This window comes from Thermobia domestica, chromosome 2, assembly GCF_964235325.1.
Source record: "Thermobia domestica chromosome 2, izTheDome1.hap1.1, whole genome shotgun sequence".
NCBI classification, from domain to species: Eukaryota; Metazoa; Arthropoda; class Insecta; order Zygentoma; family Lepismatidae; genus Thermobia; species Thermobia domestica.
Window position 1 is genome coordinate 357,993,639 of NC_137455.1, and position 23,688 is coordinate 358,017,326.

The following is a 23,688-nucleotide window of genomic DNA, read 5'->3' on the forward strand; positions in this document are numbered from 1 at the left end:
CTCGAGCAGGATTCGTGTCAAACGCAGGAACAACTTGCAGCAGCATTAGGCGTTGATCAAACAACAGTCTCCAAACGCTTGAAAGCCATGGGAATGATTCAAAAGATGTCACATTGGGTTCCACATGAATTGAAAGACAGAGACGTTGAAAGACGAAAAACCATTTGCGAATTGCTGCTTCAACGACAGAGCAGAAAGGGTTTCTGCATCGAATTATTACGGGTGATGAGAAGTGGATCCATTACGAGAACCCTAAACGAAAAAAGGCCTGGGTGAAACCAGGTGAACCAGGTCCATCACAACCAAAACGAGATATTCACTGTGCAAAGGTTATGCTGTGCATATGGTGGGATATGAAAGGTGTGGTGTACTATGAGCTGCTGCAACCGGGTGAAACTATGAATGGAGAACGTTATCGACGACAATTAATGCGTTTGAAGCAAGCTCTGGCCAGAACACGACCAGAATGGGAGAACAGACATGATAAACTTATTGTTCAACATGATAACGCTCGCCCACATGTCGCAAAACCGGTCAAAACCTATTTAGAAAATGTCGGATGGGAAGTTTTACCCCACCCGCCGTATTCACCAGACGTTGCTCCTTCGGACTACTACTTGTTCGATTGCATGAACAACGATTTGATTGGACAGCGGTTTACTTCTTCAGTAGATATCGAAACATGGGTCTCTGACTGGATCGCTTCCAAGGATGAGGACTTCTTTCGCCACGGAATCCGTACATTGCCTGACAGATGGGCGAAAGTGGTGGCTAGCGATGGACAATATTTTTCTTAAAGTATTTATGTATTTTGTGTTTGTACTACAGCTTCAATGTGTGCGTACCAACCGCACGAATTAATTCCTAGACCAAATAACAACCCATACATACACGAAAGCACAAATAAACATCAGATTATTCAGAAATTGAGACAATCTATTTATTTAAAGTGGATTTACTAACCGGTATCATATCTTATGTTCTTAACTGCATATAAATTCCATGTTTCTTGCGCAGCCTGGCCCTCCCGCAGTGCTCTGTTGCATTTCGATGCTATTTTGAAGGGAGGCCAAAACGTTTCTTTTTTCCGAGGAATAAGCCATTCTTCCCTCACAATAGCAAGGCCTTTATCACCTTCAAATTCAACTACTCGATACATGGTTCCTAAACGAAAAAAAAAAAAAAAGCAAGAATATGTAACATCAACATCAATTGCAACCGGTGAAAACATTTCGATTTTGAAATATAAGAAGCTTTGAGTTAATATTAGGAAAATCGAGCATTCATATGCACAACTCTTTTTGCACTAATGCAGTCCTTTGATAAACTTTTTGAATGAATGTTTTGATCATAGACACAGAAAACTGACTATTTTGGATCGATCTCCGTGGAGGCCTATCAAGCTATTAATCTCCTGCAGCGATGATATTCTCCTGCCCACAGTTCACCTCACATACAATCAAAGTGGCTCAGCCTTGCCTCACGATGAGTCAACAACAAACTAATCAGTCGCGTAAATAATCTTGTGTATTTTATAACGATTCAGTAACCTCCATATTAGAAACTGTGGCCTATCTTCATCTCAGCTTAGATAATAGTTTCTCGAACCATGACTGGGTTAATAATTATCAGAAACATGTTTAGTAGCCCTTCCCTGAGAGAAAGCCTATCGCAGGGGGTACATTAAAGTTTTAATCACGTACTAGCACGGGGTACGCCGAGGAAAAAGTTTGAGTAACACTAGCATAAATTAATGTTTGTTAAGATAAGCTCCTTCTGTTATACAAGGTTGTCTATGGTGCAAATCAGAGTTTATGCTTACTAGTAACGTCCACAATCGTAAAAATCAAGTACAACTACCATCAAAGACACTTAAGGGGGTCCCTTCCCTGGCTCAAGACGCCCAATAATAACACCTGTAGGTTAGTTTTCATTATTTTTTTCAAATAATTAATTTTAAAATACGGCTGTAGGTTAGTTTTTATTTTATTTTTTTCAAAACGAATAAAGGGATGTTGCAGAGAATAAAAGTTTTTCATGGATTAAATCTTGAAAGAGGAAATAAGCTCCTAGCTTAGGAAAGGATGGAAGTTTAAAACGAAGTATTCTTCACGTAAAATATGTTTGTGAAGTTTGTTGTTGTGTGAAGTTAAGTGCTAATGGTTTCCTTCTTAACCAAAATTGAGTTTTGATATAATATTGGCGAAGTAAGGACTAACTGTGAATTTACGATGGAAGTCAATTATATGGAAATTATTGTTGAGATTTGTAGTGCGATAAGGTCTTATGATGGGACAAACATAAAGTAACCTGAAATTTAATATTAACAAATTCATCATCTAGAGTATACGCAGTTTAGACCGATGGTTTCCAATTGGTGTATTGCACATTCCCATAGGGGGTGTTGCATATTCTCAGTATTACATAGGATAACTATTATATAGAAAGTTACAATCATACACCGTTATAACTTACGTTATTACAGGGAGTCCATAAAGTCCTGCAGGAAAGTAAAACTCTATAACTTGGAAACCGTTACCTTTAAGTGTATAAATTTTGGGGGTTGGAAGAAGGGAAGTTTAAAGTTTTGTTCCGGCCACAGTGCTCGATGCTGGCTACAATGCTCTATGACGTTTGCGCTATTAATCATGTGACTTAAGATGGCGTCTATTAAAGAAAAGGCACAATGTGTTTTGTGGTTTGCGAAATTAAAACCTTGCATTTCAGTGCGGAGAAAGTTCCAAACAACGTATGGGAAAACACCCCCAGCAGAAACAAGTATCAAGAGGTGGTACGAGAAGTTCAAAGAAACGGGAAGTGCGTCAGATTTACCACGCAATGGAAGGCCAGGAAGGAATGACGATGTGATTCACACGTTGCAGGACAGCATAGCCAGGAGCCCAATGAAGTCGCTTCAACGTAGGTCATTGGAACTGGGAATACCGAAGTCAACGTTACACAAGATCATACGCAAGAATTTGAAGGTCGGCTCTATAAGTTAAAAATTGTGCACGAGCTGATAGAGGAAGACTGTGACATGAGAATGGAATTCTGTGAATCAATGCTTACCCGCTTACAAGAAGATGGTGAACTTCTGTCTCGATTTCTGTTTTCAGATGAATCCACATTTCATGTGTCGGGAAAAGTGAACAGGCACAACTGCCGATTTTTTTTTTGGGGGGGGGTAGAAAATCCATGTGAATTCGAGGAGCACAAGCGGGGTAGTCTCAAAGTCAATGTGTGGCATGCTGCTTCAATGGACCACATTATCGGTCGTTTTTTCATCGAGGAAGAGACGGTAAATGGTAACAATTATATGAACATGCTACAAACATTCCTTTTGCCAGAACTTACTAGGTTAGGCATTCTTAATGAGGCCCATATGCAACAGGATGGGGCACCGACGCACTATGCCCTTCAAATTCGACAGTTTCTTAACGAACAATTTAAGGAGAGATGGATTGGTCGAAGAGGACCCACACATTGACCTGCAAGATCACCAGACTTGTCGCCTTGTGATTACTGACTGTGGGGACACGTGAAGACCAAGGTGTATTCGCAGAAGCCAGCTAATCAGCACGATCTCAAGAACAAAATAACTGATGTGACTTTGAACATTCCAGACAAGCACCGCCAACACGCAATTATTGGTTTCCCAAAAAGACTGCAAGAGTGTTTGGACGTGAATGGTGCACAATTGGAGGTTTGGCGATGAACCGTAACTAGCTGAAACAAAACTTTGTGCCTTTCTGTAAGTACACCAAAAAGTGTTTGTTAATACATTACGTAGTTTTTAAGTTATAGAGTTTTACTTCCCTGCAGGATTTTATGAACTCCCTGTATAAATAATAAACAAGTGTCATGGGCGTTCAGTAAAACGTGTGGTGAGTCAAAAAGTTTGGTGACCACTGGTTTAGGCTATGATCTACTTTGTATGATTTAAAATACATACTCCGTTTTGCTTATCTCTGATCTCAGTAACGATGCAAGTATTTTGTAGGGAGCTAGCTTGTTTGCCAGCGGGGGCTGAGGTAAAGGGGGGAAATTTCAACAATTTTTCTTCCTGACTCTTGCAATATTCCCTTACCCTCCTTCTATATGTCAACGTTGCCAGGTTAAAAAATTGTCACATGAATGTCATTCTGAAGAGTTAGTGTGAGTTGGTTATTTGTTGTGTGCTGTTGTGGTTGCGGTTTTGTTGCTTATTATTCATTTAACAATGGCTTCACAGCGTAAGAGAGGACAAACTATACACAGCGAAGCTAGAGAAGTAATAAGGAAGGCCATAGTGCAGTGCGACGAAGAAGCGAGGGAGAAGAAACTGAAGCATTTGTTATCACAGCCAAGGTCGCCCATGTTGTGGTTTCCAAGGGGGGGCAAGTATAAGCAACGTTTCAAATATAGCTTCATATTTTGATGTAACTAATGTAAAAATTCTATTGGGGTTTCGATATTCCCAAGTACAATTTCCTCTTAGGGGGGGAGCGTCCACCTTTGCCCCCCCCTGATGGGCGCACTTGATCACAGCCTAATTTGCGTGTGTCCACGTATACAGGGATCTTCGAAAGGGATTGCATAATTACATAAACTCTTTGAATTAAGTGAGTATTAGCTGAATTTTTTGACAACGAACTGGCAACCCTACCCAGGACCGTCGAGTGACCGTTTCTTGGTGACGGGGGGTGGGGAACCTGTCAATCAACTCTGAATTCCTCAGCCTCGCATTAAAGCCAGCTCCCTATAATATTAATCAAGTGCAACATTAAACAAGTGACGTATTTATTCAAGAAACTTGGTCTCATTCATGTTAGGCCCCTCAATCTTGTTATCCATATGATTTTAGGTTACTATTATATATTATAAAATTATGTGAAAATTTCACCATTCACCATTCACCATTTCTGATTTTCTTATTTCGCAACAGTAATGGCATCTCAAAAGGGTTGTGTAAGAAACATATTTATATACCATATTCTTTATGTAAGCAAATATTACATTCCTTCCTAACAGTGTCACATTCTCATGAATTCTCATAGATAAAATGCACGACCCGTTCAGCGGAGCTTGTTCTCGTGTTTACTACTTTTATCACACGGAAGACATAAAAGAGTAATAACTCTTCATATTAATGATTTTCCTAGAAACGTGTAAGAAAACAGTGTTTTTAAATTCCCGAAAAAAAGAAAAATAATAAATCCACACACACACACAAAAAAAACTTCCGTTGTTCTTCACTGAAAGAAGGAACAATAGGTAACTAAAAACGCAGTGATAAGTTTCGTATTTTATTACTTTTCAAGACAAGATTTTGTATTGCAGCATTCAATTTTTAAAACAAGAAATACATGGTCACTCTTTCCAAGCAACGATTAGGACCATCTAGGATCAGTATGCCCACACTTCTCTATCAGGTAATTTAGAATTTGTTACGTACTTCTTATTGTAAGGATGCTAATTTTTTTTTTAACCAAGAATTTTAATAAGAGTAAAATACATGTTAAGATAAATTGTAGTTAGATTAGATCATCTTGAAGGTAATTTCTATACAATTGTCAAACTACATCTCGGATAAATCATTCAGAAAAGTATGAAGTTTTGTATACGTATTGAAAATCTTCCTTTTACAAACTCTGTATCACATATGTTAATATATTAATCTTTCACAGAAAAAAAATGTAGTTTCTCTGCGCGTTAGATTCCAATGCCAATGCATATGCGGGTTAGCAATGGAAGATATGAGAAAGTCAGTCATAAACGTAAATTCACTTTATTATTTGAAGGGCAATGGGAAATACAATAGTAAGCCTGGAAAACAACGGTAACATACATTTGAAAAACGAATGAGTTGAGTACAGAAAGAAGTTATAACATTTATATGCGAGCTAGGGGGCGCGGTGGTTCAGTGGTAGAGCGTTCACCTCCGGTGCTTGGAGTCCCTCGTTTGATCCCAGCTCGCGCCGTGTGGACTTTGTGGTGGACAAACACATATTATTATTATTATTATTATTATTATTATTATTTTTACCGAAATGGGCCCACGACTCATTCTTGTTTCATTTACCTTTTGTGTGATGTTTTGTTTTTGTAATGTAGTGAACCTGCTTGATGCATCATTTACAATTTTATGTTCGTATCGTATATGGAGTAAGAAAATTTTGTCTTAAAATGGGCCCTCCTCAACGGCGGGGGAGTTTCCCTGAGGGGCAGTTGGTCCCCTGCCCCCAAGTCACGGCCCTGGTTCAGTACTTTTTCAACCAGAGCTCAATCTTGGGCTCTGTGCGTCATCCAGTCCTGGCATTAATCCCAAATAACTTTCTGTCTGCGCAGGCCGGTAGCCAGCCCAAAAATGTAGGGGGGGGGGCTGAAGTTAGGAGGGAGCCCGATCCAAAAATATTATATTTCATCACTATATTATAGTTCATTTGCAAGCCTACCTTGAAACTTTTATGGGGGCCCGCAAAAATTTAGGGGCCCCGTCCCTCTAGACCGCCCCTGGATACGGGTCTGCGTGATCCACATAACAATCTAGCCATTTTCTCACAGTTCAAGATTCACAATTAAAATCTCTACAATTCTTATACATTTTACAACTATATGAAGTACTTATGTCCAATAACCTTTATTTTTTGAGCGGGACTCAAACCTAAAGACCCTCTAGATCTAGACATGTTTTCTCACGCCAATTTAAGCACAGATGGTCTTTGGCACCCAACCACTTCACTGAAGGAGGGGGCAATTTCATCATTTAAAGGATTCATGGCTCAAGAAATCCATTGAGTTTGAGACACATACATTTTGAGCAATAGTATAGTAATATACTAATGAAATACGTGAAACTATTATGTTTTTAATATACTTTTGTCACCAAACAAAACCTGAAATGACCTTAGAGACCTATGACAAAATCTGTGGTAGAGCGCTTACCTCTAGTGCCTGATCTCCCTGGTTCAATCCCGAGTCATGTTAGGTTATGGTGAACAGTATGTGGTGGGGTTTCCTGGGGGATCTTCAGTTTTCTATAATACGAATAGTTACTCGATTTTGATATTTTTAAATAAATTCCTCCTCTAGCGTTGGCAAGTGAGTTTGGGATAGAGAATAATTTAGTTGTCGACTCTAGTAAGTCTGCGTTCAAAACAAAACATTTGCTTGATGCAGTTTTGTGATAAGAGAAAGAAAATTACTATAATGTAAATGTATTTTACGTCATATATTAAAATTTGTCTTGGTTTCATTTAAAAAAAATGGGTGCATTAGGAACATGCATTTAGTGGACACTAATAATACCGTTGCAATTTTAAAGTTTTTCCTAGAGCAAAAATGGTAGTACTGACCTGCGTATATCTAGTCGAGTCCCTTTGTAACTTTTCATAAGTCACAGTAGCGGATTCGCCAAACTTTACACAACGTTTGTTGGGAAAATTTTGCTCAAACTTTTGCCGGTCTAGCTCAACTCACAAACAAAACTTCACTTCAACAATTGCACACCAACTGGAGGAAGTTCGAACTCCTACTCTGTGTACGGCAAAAGTTCACTTAGCGTTGTCGGTTCGTACAGAGAGTTGCCAGTCTCATTATATTTCTAACTCACCTCGTGGTATATCATCATCATCACAGGTATTCTGCCATTATTAGCAGGTCTCTTTCGTAACTTAGAAGCTTCCATATTCCACGAGCTTCACCTAATCTCACGTTCTGACACCACGTTCTCATGTACGATTTTGCTGTTTTGATACCGTCCATCAATTGTAGCCTCATCTTGTTAGAGTTCTCAAAAGAAGAAAAGAAAAAAAGGAGGTTAGTTAAAATACAGAACGTGGGGGCAGAAAACGCCTCCTTCCAAAGTTAAAAACTTTCAAAATAGATAAATTGTAATGTGCCATTACAGTTAAGGTAATGAAATGTTTGTTTGGAGGGACCCAATACTTTCCGAACACACCGCGTACTGTAAATTTTTAATACAAAATTTTCGGTCCTTGTAGTAAATTCATTTGTTCTTTACTTAAATCAAAATCAATGTGGAAGCTTCTGAAAAATCTAGTAGGAATTATATTGCGGGGAATAATATCTTTATTTATACATTATTTTAATGTAAACCCTGTATATGGGCATTTCAAATGGATGAGTATTGAAATTATACATTTTAATGCTATACGAAAACATAGGCCCGCAATTGAACAGAAATTCTTGAAACTATCCACCAATCTGATATTTGGCAGAATAATTTAGATCCCCTTTGTCCCTCTGAGATGCCCATATCCTCCCAAAATCCGGTTTCATCCAGCTTTTACTATTTTCTATTCGCTTTATATTTTGTGCCGCTAAAACTATTTGTTCTGATTGGAACTATTTCCGATGTTCTAGTATTAAGGCGCGCTTCTTGTCATTTTCTACGTGGAAAAGCATCAAGTAACACCACGTTTGTTTGCTCCAAGAATATTTCGGTTTTCTCAAGTAGTAAGCACCAGAAATCAGGTAACAATGTATAAATTAGTTAAATAGACTCGTTGGAAACAGAAAGACGTGTTGAACAGTAAACTTCTGCAGTGAAAACAGTCAACAAACAGTGAGATATGGACTTCAACCCAAGTGACGCCATGTTCGTAAATGTTAATAGTGATGGACAGGATTCATCGTAGTTTGTGATATTTTCAAAACCAGTTTGAAGATTAGTGTTTTCTCTCGATAACTCCCGTTATCCTCAAAATTTTCCTGTTAGGTTATGATAGGCCTGTCCTTACATAGCTTTGTATATGTAGTAAATGTGATTTCTTATTTTTATTAATATGGTGGTAGGTGTAGATTTCTTCGTAGTTGAATTTATTACTATAATGTCCGTGTAAGTTAGAACAGGGACTGTCCCTTCTTACTGAGTTGATCAAAGCTTCCAACACATTATGGGCTAAATAAAGAATCAAAAAGGCTTCTTCTCCCTTCAGGAAAGGGACTCTTACCATCAGTGGTTTCAATGTCCTTTCCGGGGCATTGAAAGTAATTCTGTAATTGGAAAACCATGGCTTAATTAGTAGTAGGGCCATTGGGCTCTGATTATTCCATTTTTTTTCATAGTGCATAGAGCCGGTTTAGGATGGTGAAGTTCAGAAATTTCTTTTATTTACGTATAGTTGAACTGTGTGATAAGATGATTTAACATGTGTAGTGATATGTATTTATATTTGTTTTTTTAGTTTATGTGGAATGCAGCATGTATGTGTGTGTAATTTAGTACGTTGATAATAGAAGTAATATATGAGTGAAAGTATAATTAATTTATTTACGGACAGTGTATTGTTTAATTAGTCATCAATTGTGGTCAGTTTAAATGGATAAATCAATTTGCAACGCGAATTCATAATAACACTGTACCGTAATTACTTAGTAAATTGCTCATAGTTATCCATGACAGAGTACAAAATTTATTTAATAGTGCAAAGTTAGTTTTCGTACTATGAATGCCATCTCGTGTCGGGTTGAGAACTATTTGCCGCTAGGTTTTTGTTACTCCGAAACTTAACGTTCTGGTCAACATGAAAATTACCCTTTTTTGCAATTATTGATGAGTAAATATTAGTTCTGGCCCATATGAATAGGTATTTAGACGATTTACATTATAAATGAACGTTTATAAAAAGCACAGTCATTTATATAGTCCAGTAATCGAATTATTAATAATAGTAAACTTTGATTTTCCCTTAACCTGAAGTTTGTCTATATTGCTTTATTTTGGTGTCAGGCTGTGGTTTCAAATTGTCTCTCTCCGTTGCTTTCTGTGAACGATCGCATTGTTGACATTTTCCAAAATATAATTGCATGTAGTTAATGATATTGAGTTTTCGTTGCATCCAGAATAATTCGAAGCCATAAAGTGAAATATACTATGGTTTGTTTTAAAAGAATCTGATATCAGTTTATACAAGCTCACGCGTATTGATTAGTGTATTACAATGATCTGTTGATTTTAATATATAAGACTGTTTTGTACAGTCTTGGGCGTAATTGTAGAGTATAGGGTGTTTGGAAATAAATAGATGTCATAGGAAAATGAATAAATATATAAGTGAGCAATGATAATATTAATCATATATATATATATATATATATATATATATATATATATATATATATATATATATATATATATATATATATATATATATATATTGTAGTGAGAGTGAATAAATAATAGGACGCCCATGTGTATATGTGCCCGGTTGTAAATTTTACTACGAGATATTGATTGTGTTTATATAATGATAAATATTTAGTACACTAACCATTACGTTAGAATATTGTGTGAGTAGAGTGTGTTGTGGAAAAAGGATGGATTGTATTTTCACTTTGTGGCTATACATTTAATAGTAATCGGACATACTAACTGATCATCCGGCCTGACGATACAAATAGTGGTCATATAGCAAATGATTCCGGATATTTTCCAGTTAATCACATAACAGAATAACTGTTTGCAGAATTGATACAACTTAAATATACGCATTGAGTTTATATTTGCGATATTACTCTGCAACTATAAATTTTCTTCTTTTCACGTCACCTGATTAAGCCAAGTTCATTACGTTCGCAGATACTACGAGGTGGATAAGATCGAATAACATAGTAGATTTATTACAGTATAATCTCGTATTTCCGTACCAAGGTGTCGATCTTCCCCTCCCTAATATTTTCATTTTTCTTAGTTTTAAACTAGATAGTGATTGAAATTAAATGACACCTCAAGATTGGCACCCTTGAGGATTTGGGAGCTACTAGTAAGATTTGGCAGAGAACTTACTAGTATAAAATTTATTTTATTTATTTTTTATTTTGGCAAATAGGTGTTAGGATTTTTCTATTTATTAACTTTAATCTAGTTTTCCATACTTAACCGTAACTCTTTTCATTTTCTGAGGGGTCGGATCATTTTTTATCTAGAAATTCTAAATTAAAGAGTACACCGACCTTTCGGCTGGCCCGGTCGTAATCTGAGTGAATTGGTACCGGAAATGGTTAATAGGCAATAATTTCACAGGGCTTATTCCTTGTGAGATGGTTGCCTAGAAGGCACGGACTTGTACTTAGTCACTCAGAGGCCTCGTTGGGCCATGCATTTTAGTTGGCCACCTTTTCTGGCATATGAAAGTATATTTGGCTGTGGATTGTTGTGTGTCGAAATTCGACCACTTATCTTTATAGTTTTAGTGTCCTCGCCGCTGTTTCTTTCTCTTCTTTACATATCGCTCTATTCTCTTCTTTAAGATTTTCAAAATTTTCCAACCTTCCCCCCATTTTGAACTTCACAAATAGCAACTGTTTAACATATATCATTTGAACCTGAATTACCAACTGAGATGTCGCGAGACACGATTCGTAAAAGTATTCGTTGATGGGGAATATTAAGGAAACTTTTTTCTACCGCATTTTGACCTACTGCAATAGCGAGCGATGGTTCTGTACACGATTAAACTTTTATTTTCATTTCTTTATCATTATCCGTTTAAAATTCTCCGTTGAAATATCAATTATTTCTATGTTTGTTTCCATTGGTTACCATAAATGTGAACGTTGTCATGGGAGTTCGGACCCAAAGTAATATTAACAATTTCAGAGTCTTAAATTTGTATATATTCTGGGTTTATGTGCCTGCCTTGCTTATTAAATGTCTTGTATTTTAAATAAATGCTTGAGAATATGAATTTTGTTATGGGCGGGTAATTAGTCGAATTTATATGTCGGATTTTTCTTATGTAAAGTGTTGCAACGTGGAAAAATTTGTTTGTCGGGGCCATTAATTTGAAAGTTTAAATGATTACAAGTACAATGGAAGTTTAAAAGTACAAACGAAAACCCTTCTAGAGTTGGAAACCTCTCATTCCTCTATATGTTGTGTGAATCTAACGATAAATGTGTGCACCTGGTGATATCAGGTGATATTGATTTAAAGATAATTAGTGAATGGAATAATAAATGGCATTACTGAATAAGTAACATAGTCACTTTGATACTAGTGACGAAACTTCGTTCTCTTAATCCCAGAAATGGGAGAAATGTATCAATAAATACTTCTACGGACGGAATATGTGTCGGTTACAATTAGTAAATATAATCTCATGTGTGTATAAAAAGTGAAATGAAGTTAAATGCATGGACACCAGAAAGGGTGCTTTGATAATACATGTGATATTATAGCTCATCTAGAACTGCGAGAGAGGACTCGTGTAATTACTTAAAAATTTTTGCATATGAGATAAAGACTCATTCTAACCCTCATATCAAGTTTTTTCTTTTACTCATAATATTGCAGAATGTAATTATATTCACGGACTTATATCATATTTCCCAAAAGTTATATATATATATATATATATATATATATATATATATATATATATATATACACCATTGCATTGCTATTGTTCAATTTCTTAATAGATGTAATATGTGTTCGCCAATTGTAGTTAGATAGTTTCTTTAAACTTCACCCATGTCGATAGGCTGTCCTGTATGTATGTGAGTGTGTGTGAATGAATTATAAATTCAGTTTTAAGTGATAGCCATTTAATATTAATTTACTATGATAGTGCCTATAATAAGTGTGTAATAGCATGTTATATGTATTAGTGTATGACGGAGGCCATGAAAGATAACTAATTCTAAGGTGGTCTAAATCGGCTCTGGGAGAAAAGCGAAAATAACAGGATGAGCCTGAATAACGACAGTCTTTTCAGAAATCTCAAAACTTTTATTTGTGGAAAATATATACATTACTTTAATTTTTTTTCTTGGCTGATTCAAATGTGTGTTCGATCTCCATTATAAAATTCAAATACTGGATACAAGTTATTTAACGTTTCGAAATAATAGACAAACAATTAAATTAAAACTTCTCGTCATCTGGGCTGGGCTAGGGCAACTCCCACTTGTGCAGTTGTCTGGAGCCAGGTCGGGGTAGTATGAGGGAACATGCGTCTCTTCGGAATCACTTCAGAATTGATCCGCAAATAATAACCTTCGAATATGAATCATCTTTTAATAACTATTCAAGTTCCTTTACCATATTTCCATAATTATCCAGTAATTCCTTATCTCTAGTTCCTTTTTCCTATCTCCTTTTCCTCTTCCTCTTTTTCTCCTTTTCTCCTACCTTCTTCTCTTCTTTCTCACTCTTTCTTTTCCGCTTTCTCATAAAACTGAATACAGGTCGTGACTGCGAGTTGTCGCTATAGACACGGTCATTAAATTGCTTTGATGTTTCTCTTCGGGAGTCCAATATGAATTAGTTAATCCTAAAACATAGCCTACACATGAAGCAAGAATTCCAAAATTCATTTATTTTTTTCATATTTGGCTAAATTATCATAATTACAAGATTGCAGTTCAAAAAATAGCGACTCCCACTCACGTGCCACTGTCTTCAAAATTTTAATGCTCCATAGCTCGAGAGCTATGGGATCTATCGTAATTGGATTAAGCAATAACAAAGGAACTAGTATACACTTTACCTAAATATCCATTTCAGAACCCTGTGGGAAAGGCACATCAAATTTTAAAGAGGAGGAGAGTACGAGAGACATATTTTAAATACTAGTTACGCATAAATGAGAATATTGATGGGTATGTCTTTTAAAACTCATTTCTTTCTTCTATTAATATTCGGCGATGACTACTATCACTTCTTTTCTTCATCTAACTGCTAATATTATGTTCAGGAGCTACCACATATGCTATATCTTGACTCCAAACATAAGTTGTTTGTTTTATAATAAATTAGAATCAATTTCAATATTTTTGGTAATATTTGGATGATGTTTTTACTAATATTTTCTTGTTTAGGAATAAAAATATCCGAAATATGTTAGTTCGCTGATCACTTCAGTCTTGAGGTACGTAGTTGATTCATAAGAGCCGATAGAAGGCGCATAAAAGGTACAAATGTGTGAAAAATAACCTTATCGTTCGATTGACAGATAGCTGAATCCAGGGTTCTGATTCTACGATTGTTGCATTACCACCGAATTCTCAGAGAATCTTTTTCCAACAGAACTTCATAGCATTGGAAATATAAAAATAAATAAATAAGATGTATATATTTTTCAAGATTACAAAAAGCGATTTGTTTTAAAATGCCCCTGTAACAGTTTTCTGTGTTTGTAAAATAACTTCAACGAAAGTTTATGAGTAGCAACAAGGCTGTAGCCACAAGCCTAGGAGGAAGGGTAAATTAGAGATCGGCTATCCAAATTATTTTCTGTTCTTCTAAATCTTATGTGCGTATTAAAATGTTTAAAATTTGAAAGTTTACAGCTAACGAAGAACATATTTACATTCGGTTGGGGCGAACGAGATGCTCGTTCCAGATGCATCAATTCCAAAGTCCTAATTGTTTAAACTGCAATGAAAAAAGTCGCCATCTCCAACTGCATACTTTTGCCAACGATCCGTCTACGATTGGATTTTGTAGTGAAAGAAGACTGATTTCTGTGATGAAAGAAAGCCCTCAACAACTGTACCGTCCAATACAAAAGAAAAGTCTTCCCTCCCAAGGAGTTATCAAGATGTCGAAAGAAAGAATAGTCATTGGGAGAGATATCGAGCGAATATTGGGAGTGAATAAGAGTGTAGGAGTGAAACTCATACAGAATCTGCACTGATCTTTGTGCAACAGTCTTATCGTGCAACATGAGGAAATCAAATCTGTTGCCCATTGGTGGATCCTTGTGGACAAGTTTGCGGTACATTTCATGGAATTCAGCACTGTAACGATCTATATTGGTGGTTTCTTCTTACTGGAAGAAGATGTGATAGAACACTATATCATCATACCACCGACAGCACCGACGCTAGAGAGGTTCTATAGGAAACTGTACAGGATGTTGATCACTATCCAATGTTCGTTTACGATTGTCATGTGATATACAGTGGTCGAAGTGAGACGGTATGCGGTGGTATGCCATACCGCCTCTGGTTATTCAGTATTGAGGACATACCATCTCTGGTTTTCCAGTGATCAAGACAGTATTTAAATATCCGGTATTTTGAGTCAAAATCATAATAAAACATACCGCTCTGCTTTTTTCCACTCCAAACACTATATATATTTCTTATAAATAGTTTATCGGTGCACTTCCTATCTTCACATACTGTCAAGCCTCATGCTTCAATAAGACTCTCTTTATTTCACTCATAAATTAGTAACTTGAAGGCATTTCTTTGTGATGTCTAGTTTGAGAGCAAGTTCATGAATCTCATGGAATGAACTGAACATTCTATGAAAAAAAATCACGTTTCTATTCAGGGCCGTAACTTGTGGGGGGCAACTCCTCCCAGGGATGCTCCCTGCCGTTCGAAGGGAGACCCACATTAAGACAAAATTTTCTTACTCCATGTACGATACAAACATGAAATTATAAATGAAGCAAGAAACAGGTTCACTACATTACATAAAACAAAACAGCACACAAAAGGTAAATCAAACAAAAATAAGTGGTGGACCCATTTCAGTAAAAAAGTGTCTACTATTAGGGGCCGTAGAAATAATATTTATTCGTGTGACTTTGAGATTTGTCAATATTGTCCTCTTAATTAATTTATCATATATGGAACGTACCCAGGGGAGTAACTAACGGCTACGCAGACCTTGTCGTGCGGGAGGGCCGGGACCCATAAAGAGTAAGAGAAAGATGGGAAAGGGGCTCCACAAATTAGATAAACAACTTTTTTAAGGGGCTCAAATACGCGTATTAATGTTTGCCTCCCTCCAAAGAAAAACTTCTAAGCTACGGCGCTGTTTGTATTTAACCAAAATGAAGATTATTCGGAAGAACTAGTTGTATACTACAATATCTTGTTTTCCCGTAGTACAGTGCACATGGAACGATTTTGTGAGATCGGGGCTACGGTGACTCAGTGGTAGAGCGTTCACCTCTGGTGCATGGGGTCTTTGGTTTGATCCCAGCTCTTGACAAGTGAGCTTTGTGGTGGACAAACACCATGTGCGTAGGGACGTAAAAATATTTCATTTCATTTTTTGTGAGATACAAGGAAATACAATAGCTGCAGTGGGGATGAATCGAATCAATGTCTTCCACGTATCACTATTTGCTTATAGAACAAGCGGTTCCTGAAACAAAACTCAAATAACCAAACAGCTTCTGATAACTATTCTTTCTGTGGGTAATCTTGTTTCCTCCCACATTCTCATTCAACATATTCTTTCATTATTATTCACTTGCCTTAATCATGTCTCCTAAGCCTAACGGGCATAAACGTGGAACGTTAAACTGAAAGATTTCATATAATTTTTTAAATGATTTACTTATCTGGAAGATCTTTGTTATTACCTATTCTTTTTGTTTTTGATCTTCATCAAACCATAAAATCATTTATACAACAACACATATTATGAATCTTGTCGTTGAGTAATCGAACTTCATTTATTTTTAGTGTTGTAAAAAAACGGTTTTTTTTCTGTGAAGTTTTTTTTCAATAAAAAACATTGTTCTTTTTCATGTTTTTTTTCAAATGTCTGTTTTTTTTCTGGCAACTATTATTTATTGATTTATGTTGCAGATTATTGAAATAATCAACAGAACTTGAGTCGAAGCCCTCGTAACTTACAAATCGTTTGTTTCTTTGTACCTATACGAACAAAATTGTGTGATTATTCCTTTCGGACCCAGGTCATTTTTGGCGTTTTCCTACATTTTCAGTTAGTGACTTATTGCTCAAAAAACATTCATTCGATTGATATTGTTAAGGCCTTGTTTTTTTAGAAAATGGATATGGCTATGTTTTGGTGTAAGTTGCATTGCAGTCTTCCCAATGGGTGGGAAATTATTGAGGTAAGTGTAGGGGTGAAAATTTACAAAAAGTTCCCTAACCGAATTTCAATTTTTTTGTATCTAGCACCACTGCTGTTATATGAATTCAAGTCACCGAAACAAATTCTTTGGTGTGTTGACAAGGTACAGTGAAATCCTGAAGTCGCTGGCTTCCATTCAAAGAGGGAAAGGAAAAATTCTCTATCATCATACACATGAAATTTTGACACTTTTTACGCCTCAGAAGCAAAAATCAACAAATATGCCGGGGCTACAGCTTCTCTAATTATCCTATTGAAACTTTTTATGGTGCGTTCTGTAGGGAAAAGAGGAAGCTTTCAGGTAGTGGTACGTTTGTTTCAATGTGGCCAGCAAGAGGGTAAAAATAGAGGGGGAAAAGGGGAAATTTTCCGAATTTCTCACCTAAAATCGGGAATTAATTGTTTTGGCTGGAAACACTGCCATCAGACAGACGAAAATTATCTGAAAATAAACCTTAGTACTCCAAAAATATATCCTACAAGTATCATGGCGATATCTAACAAAGTAAGCACGAAATTTAAAAAAATATCTCATTCTATCTCAGAAATTAACCATTTTCTTACAATTTCCAGAACATGGTTTATTATAAACCTCAACTGTACTTCTAATTATTCTAGTGAAACTTTTTATGGTGCGCTGTGTAGGCTAAGAACGAAGCTTTTAGACACTGGTATGTTTGTTTGTTCGACTGTAGCTAACAAGAGGTAAATAATAGAAACAAAAAAGGGAATTTTTTTCCAAAATTTGCCCCTAAAATCTGGAATTAAAACTTTCTGTAGCTTGCAACACTGCTATCAGACACACACAAACTATCTTAAAATAAGCTTTGGTATCCCTATAATATATCCTACAAGTATTGTAACGATATCTAATAAAGTAAGCATGCCAATGACAAATATCTCATTCTACCTTAAAAAAATCACAGTTATCTTTCCAATTAGAGAACAAGGTCTACTGTAAACCTCAACTGTACTTCCCCCAATTATCCTATTGAAACTTTCTATAGTGCGTTGTGTAGGAAAAAGACAAGACTTCCAAATACTGTACGTTTGTTTCGATGTAGCCAATAAGAGGGAAATAATAGAGACAAAACAGATAATTTTCACAAAATTTCCCCCTAAAATCTGGAATTAAAATTTACTGTAGCTGGCAACACTGCTACCAGACACAAACTATCTTAAATTAAACATTGGTACACCACTAATACATCCTACAAGTATTATGGCGATATTTAGGGAACAAAGCTTGTAATTACCAAAAATATATTACGGTAAACAGAAAAGTAGTGAAAAACTAGAAAAATCAAGGTTTAGAACCTAAATACGAATTTTTCGTGCGCCCCCTAATCACCCCATTGCAACGATCTGTACTTGAGTTTGTTAAGTAAGGACAAATGTTCGATTGTCGTAAGTTGACTTCACTCGGACGTATAGGTACGGATTTATAAACAAAAATTTCGATTTTTTTGCCCAAATTTACGGAAGTTTTAATTTCCCCAATTGGCAACACTACGCGCAGGCCCGTCCAATTGATGCCAACAGTTACGTATCCATCCGAGGTATCTATCTGGTAAGTCTTAAGGTCTTTCTACAACGAAGGAAGCTACCGGGAAAAAAGGAGTAAAGGAAATTCGAAATTAGAAAATTCTCGAATTTTTGACGGGTGAAATTTGAGAAGGAAATTCGACTCCAGAAGAAAAAGAAATTAATATGATAAACTATGGTCCAACCATATTTGGCAAGAATAATATCCCGATATCTTATTTAGTGTCCACACAGGAGCGGATTAAAAAAGTGACACACCCGTGTGTGCCACTTTGGCCACCTAGTGTACATTTGATTACATTTTTTTGATTACTAACCCGCGTTGTTGTTGTAGTTATGGTCTCGACTAATAATAATATCGTTGTTGTAAACAATAACTTTATAAGGAAAATTTTCTCTCCTTTTTACATCTTAGTTCCAACACTGTTGGTGAGAAATGCAGGATGTTCCAAAATGAATATCGGGGTTTTAAGTCTTCGTAATACTTAATACATTTTGCGTATAATTATAAGCAATGCATCAAGTAAAAGAGCACCTCAAACAGTCTTTGCTACAAGTGTCCGATGTGAGATTCATTCGTCACATGGTACACATCTAGTTGATAGACGAGAAAGGCCCATAAACCTTCCGCCATATGGCACAAAACACATTCAATTTAGGGGAGTCTCGTTTCAACTGTACCATCTCCTGAGGATTTGCTGACGGCCAGATAAAAACATTATAAGTGTTCACATTAGCTCTTAGGTGAAATGTCGATTTATCACTGGAGACGACACGATCCAGAAAATCTTCATTGTTATGCAGCAATATTTCACTTGCAAAATTGGCACGTAAACCGTAGTCTGTAGGCTTTAGACCTGTAGCAACTGCAAACGATAAGGACATAGTTGCAAGCGTCTCCTAAATATTCTTCACACAGACGGTTGCACTGTACAGATTCAGTCTTTATTAAAACACAAAAAGCTTTCTGCTCTCTAGTCTCCATCTTTGCTACTTACTCTCTCTAACGGCAGACAGAAGAAACAATGCATATACATGCGTGCGTACAAAACTGTTTGAGTTGCTCTTTCATTTGATATAATATTTATAATTGTAAGTTAATTGTAATAGATACTACAAAGTTTCAAAACCCTAATATTAATTTTGAAACACCCTGCATTACTTCAAATTCAGTCATCCTATATTCATGTCTTGTATATACATATACAAGAAGTGCCATTATTATCAACTACTAACTTTCATCATACACACGGCCGGTCCTAGGCAATTTGTCGCCCCATGCAATGGCATAATTTGCCGCCTTCCCCTTTCTCCAGAAAGAACAAATCTTAAAAGTCATGATTTTAAGTATGCTACTCCAGCATGAACAACGAAGGGGAAGATAAGTGTAGTCGCACTCAGAAAAGCTTAAATACTAAAAATGCAATCCCGTTTGTGTCTTTTTTTTCTTTAAATATTAATCTATTATGTTAGTGAAAGATAAAGCAAACCCACCTGCAGAAGAAAGATGGTAATCTTTTTTATAAAATTCAATATCGAGTTTCAATCTCAATGTATCGGTTTGCAATTCCAATGCAACTAGTTCTTTTATCTTTATTTCTTTATTTTTCTTCTACATCTGTTAACATTATTTAAAAAAGTTGTTTCTATCTTCAATGATAAGGAACTTGTTTCTGACAAAAACAAGACTAGTTATCATATCAAAACTGTGATAACTTACTAAATGGAACAGATATTCGCTACTATTCGAGAATTGAATTCTTGCATTTAAAAACAATCAAGCAATTTGTGCTCGGATTGATTCGACCATTTGCTTTAGCATTGTCCATGTAACCTTAAACTAATGCAACCTAAACATAATTAATGAATGCAGTATTCAAATATGTCAGCTTAGTAAATGTAACTACCATCATCATGAAGTCTGTTTCCAACAAGAAATATTTAATTTAAATAATATAACTAGAGACCGGATGTTAGGCAAAATGCCTATTCTTTAATGCTAAAGATATGATAAAAAATAACGTTTTAAATAATTGCTTTAGTGCCTAATGTTGCGTATTCTATGCATTTTCTTTGAAATAAGATTTAATTGGGAATTATATATAATTTATATACTGTAAATAACACAAGCACATAGTACATTACAATCTCTCTCTCTCTCTCTCTCTCTCTCTCTCTCCCTATATATATATATAATATGAAATACATATCAAGCTTCGTTCTTTACATATAGAATGAAAGAGGGCATTAACAAACAGGTATGTTGCTATATTCTTTGAACACTATTTATGACTAATCTATTTTTTAAATTGTATTGAGTATTTATCTTCATTATTTCGAGTTACATTTTAGTGCCTATTTTACTGCTTGTTTTTTTAAAATTTTAAGTGCCTATTTGCCTGCCTATTTTTTAAGTTTTTAATGCCTAAACATCCGGTCTCTACTTATAACAGATTTTACCGGACCCTCCAAACTTGCCGCTCCATGCAAACGCACGTGTTACAGGTATGGTAGAGCCGGCTCTGCATATCATATATATCTAGTCGAGAAATTATTTATATATGATATTTAGAAAAATACTATTAGGTAAATTAGTATTAGTTTTTACCTTTACACAAGTTATTTGAATTTTATACTGTTTGTGACATTATTTTCGTACATATTAAAGGCCTGCGTTTACGAAAAAACCAAATTTCATTTCTACTTTTATTTCTTAGTTGATATTGGTGAAAACTGCTGAAACCCGAATTGTTAATAGGTATGGTATTAATGTAAATTGTAAAATATTTGTAGCGTATTAGTATCTAGCGTTTAATTTATATTGCATTTTACGGTGATTACACCTACATAAAAATATTTCATACTTAAATAGACGTAAGATGCATTACAAATGACTATTTGAAAAAAAACGAAATTTAGAAAAAAAACGAGAGGCAATGTTTTTTTTTCTAAAAAAAACGTACATTTCTGAAAAAATACGAACGGTTTTTTTTCTATTTACAACACTATTTATTTTGTTATGGTTTGAAACTACTCTATCAAAGCTGTCATGAACTCCTCTTTTGACTTGAAGCTAATTACGGAGTTGAATACCTGCAACATCTGATTACTTTTTTCTTTGAATTGGACTGTAATCTAATGATTTTACTTTACTGATTTCTTCTTCAAACGTATTCAATGTTTTTTACTCTGGGAAAAAAGCTATTTATAGATAATTTTAATATCTAATAATTAATTTTAGTTTAAGTAATAATTAATTTTTATAAAGTTAACATTTTATTTTAAAAAAATGAGCCATGTTTAGCTAGATTTGGTGAAAAACATCAGTAAAATCACATCATTAAGATTACAGTTCATTTTAAACAAAAGAGACCCAATTTTACATACAAAGCAATGGACTAAAACAGAAAGATGTATGTAATAAACACTGCTAAGTATTGATTTCAAATATTTTGTTTAGAAATTATTTAGGTAACTGATATTTGAGGTAAAATCTATTGTCGCCACCGATAACTGAGTAGTATTTTTCTAATCCTGAGCCACTTTTTCTCCTGAGAACTTAAATATTTCGTTTTACTATTTATAGAATAATTTATGATTTGTAGATATAGTATATTACCTTCTATTACGTAATGTGCATAACAAAAGCTACAACATAATTCCAAATTCATTTCCTAGTGAGTACACCAATTTATGTTTAAAATTAAATAATAAACAATACACATTATTTCATCCAATCTATGTATACCCAATTGTTTCAACAGTCAATTTGAGATTGTCACCAAAAGTAATGGTTTCCTCATTTAAAATTTCCTAGTAATTATCACTATCATAATATGTAAGGTTAGATTGTTTTCACACAAACCATATAAACCACATGGTGCAGATTGTTTATTATTTATAGCCTATCAAACTCGTTTTCGTCGTAGTTACGAATTTTCACTTTGAACTTCTATTGACATGAGTTAGTCTTTGAACCTACCTTACTAAATTTGACAAAAATTTAGATATAGACCATATCAGTGAAAAACAGTTTAAAATGAGTTTAGTATGCTTGATAGATTACTTCATCTAATTCTTAGAAGTTCAATGTGATACGAAGAGAGTTTATACGTCGATTTACTCATTTGATTTGAACTCATTTAATGCACTTTTTCTATTGCTTCTATCTTATTCTTGTCATTATTGGGGTAAATATTAGCATATTTCTCTTATTACTCTAAGATATTTTGTGTCAATATATGATACTATGATCGAGATTTCTCTACTTGATACTCTAATAATTATTTTGATTTCGATGTAAATATATTTTATTTCATGCTTTAAAGTACCATCTTACTTTTATTTGGTGCTTATAACATTACACTTTTTAAACCATTTAATTTTAATACTGTGATAATCTATGAGTAAAATATTTAGATATAAAACTGATATAAATTCACAATCTTTCTGTGAAAATTAGAAATATCGTTCGATTATACATGAATGGAACTTTATAACACATATTTATACAATTATCTGAAGCAAATAATACAGAATGAAAAGGGAAACATGGATATTTGAGTTGGATTCAAAACGTTTCTAGACTAGTTCTGTAACAGCGAACAGATACCAGTGTAAGGCTGTATATACAGCCACAAGGAGCACCAACATTCATAAGTCAGTGTGCCAAGATACATTGACCTATATTCATTGGGAGCTGTGCAACTGATGCTATTCTGATCACGTACATTACCACGTCTGCGATTTCATCATGGACAGCAAGTTAGAAGAACGAGAGAACGTAAAATTCTGTTGAAACTGGGCAAATCCGTCTCATAAACGCTTAACATGATTTGGCAAGCGTATGCCGATGCTACAACAAGTTATTCGAGGTGTTTGAAGTGCCAAATAAGTTTCAAGAATGAAAGAACATCACTGAAATACGACTTCAGTAAGTACAATACCCGAAAATGTTGAAATCATTCTGCACACTTGTGCATCAGAATCGTCAGAGAACAATCCACAACATTGCTGAAATTACTAGTGTGTCATACGAAACAGTGCGAGCAATCCTCAAGTGCGATTTGAATCTGCGCCGTGTTCCTGTCAAATTTGCCCCCATGCTGCTGATCAAGGAGCAGAAGGAACACCGCGTCGAAGTCTGCCAAGAACTCCGTCAGAATGTCCTGAATAACCTTTTCTTCATGTCGAGGATTATTACCGGTGACGAAACTTACGTACGTAGAAGAGTAGAAGAAGAGTTTTTATAGTGGAAGATGTCATCATGTCCATGACCGAAAAGCGCG

The 23,688-nt window shown here is 35.3% G+C and overlaps 1 long non-coding RNA gene across 2 annotated transcripts in view; it reads left to right on the top strand.

Moving 5' to 3' along the window:
* Nucleotides 1-5,258: 5,258 nt before the first annotated feature.
* The window catches only part of LOC145679882 (uncharacterized), a 32,872-nt gene continuing 14,442 nt past the window's right edge, over nucleotides 5,259-23,688 (top strand). For both annotated transcript variants that reach the window (XR_014130598.1, XR_014130597.1), the window contains exon 1: nucleotides 5,259-5,411. This is a non-coding gene — a long non-coding RNA (uncharacterized LOC145679882). The remainder of the gene's footprint in view (nucleotides 5,412-23,688) is intronic.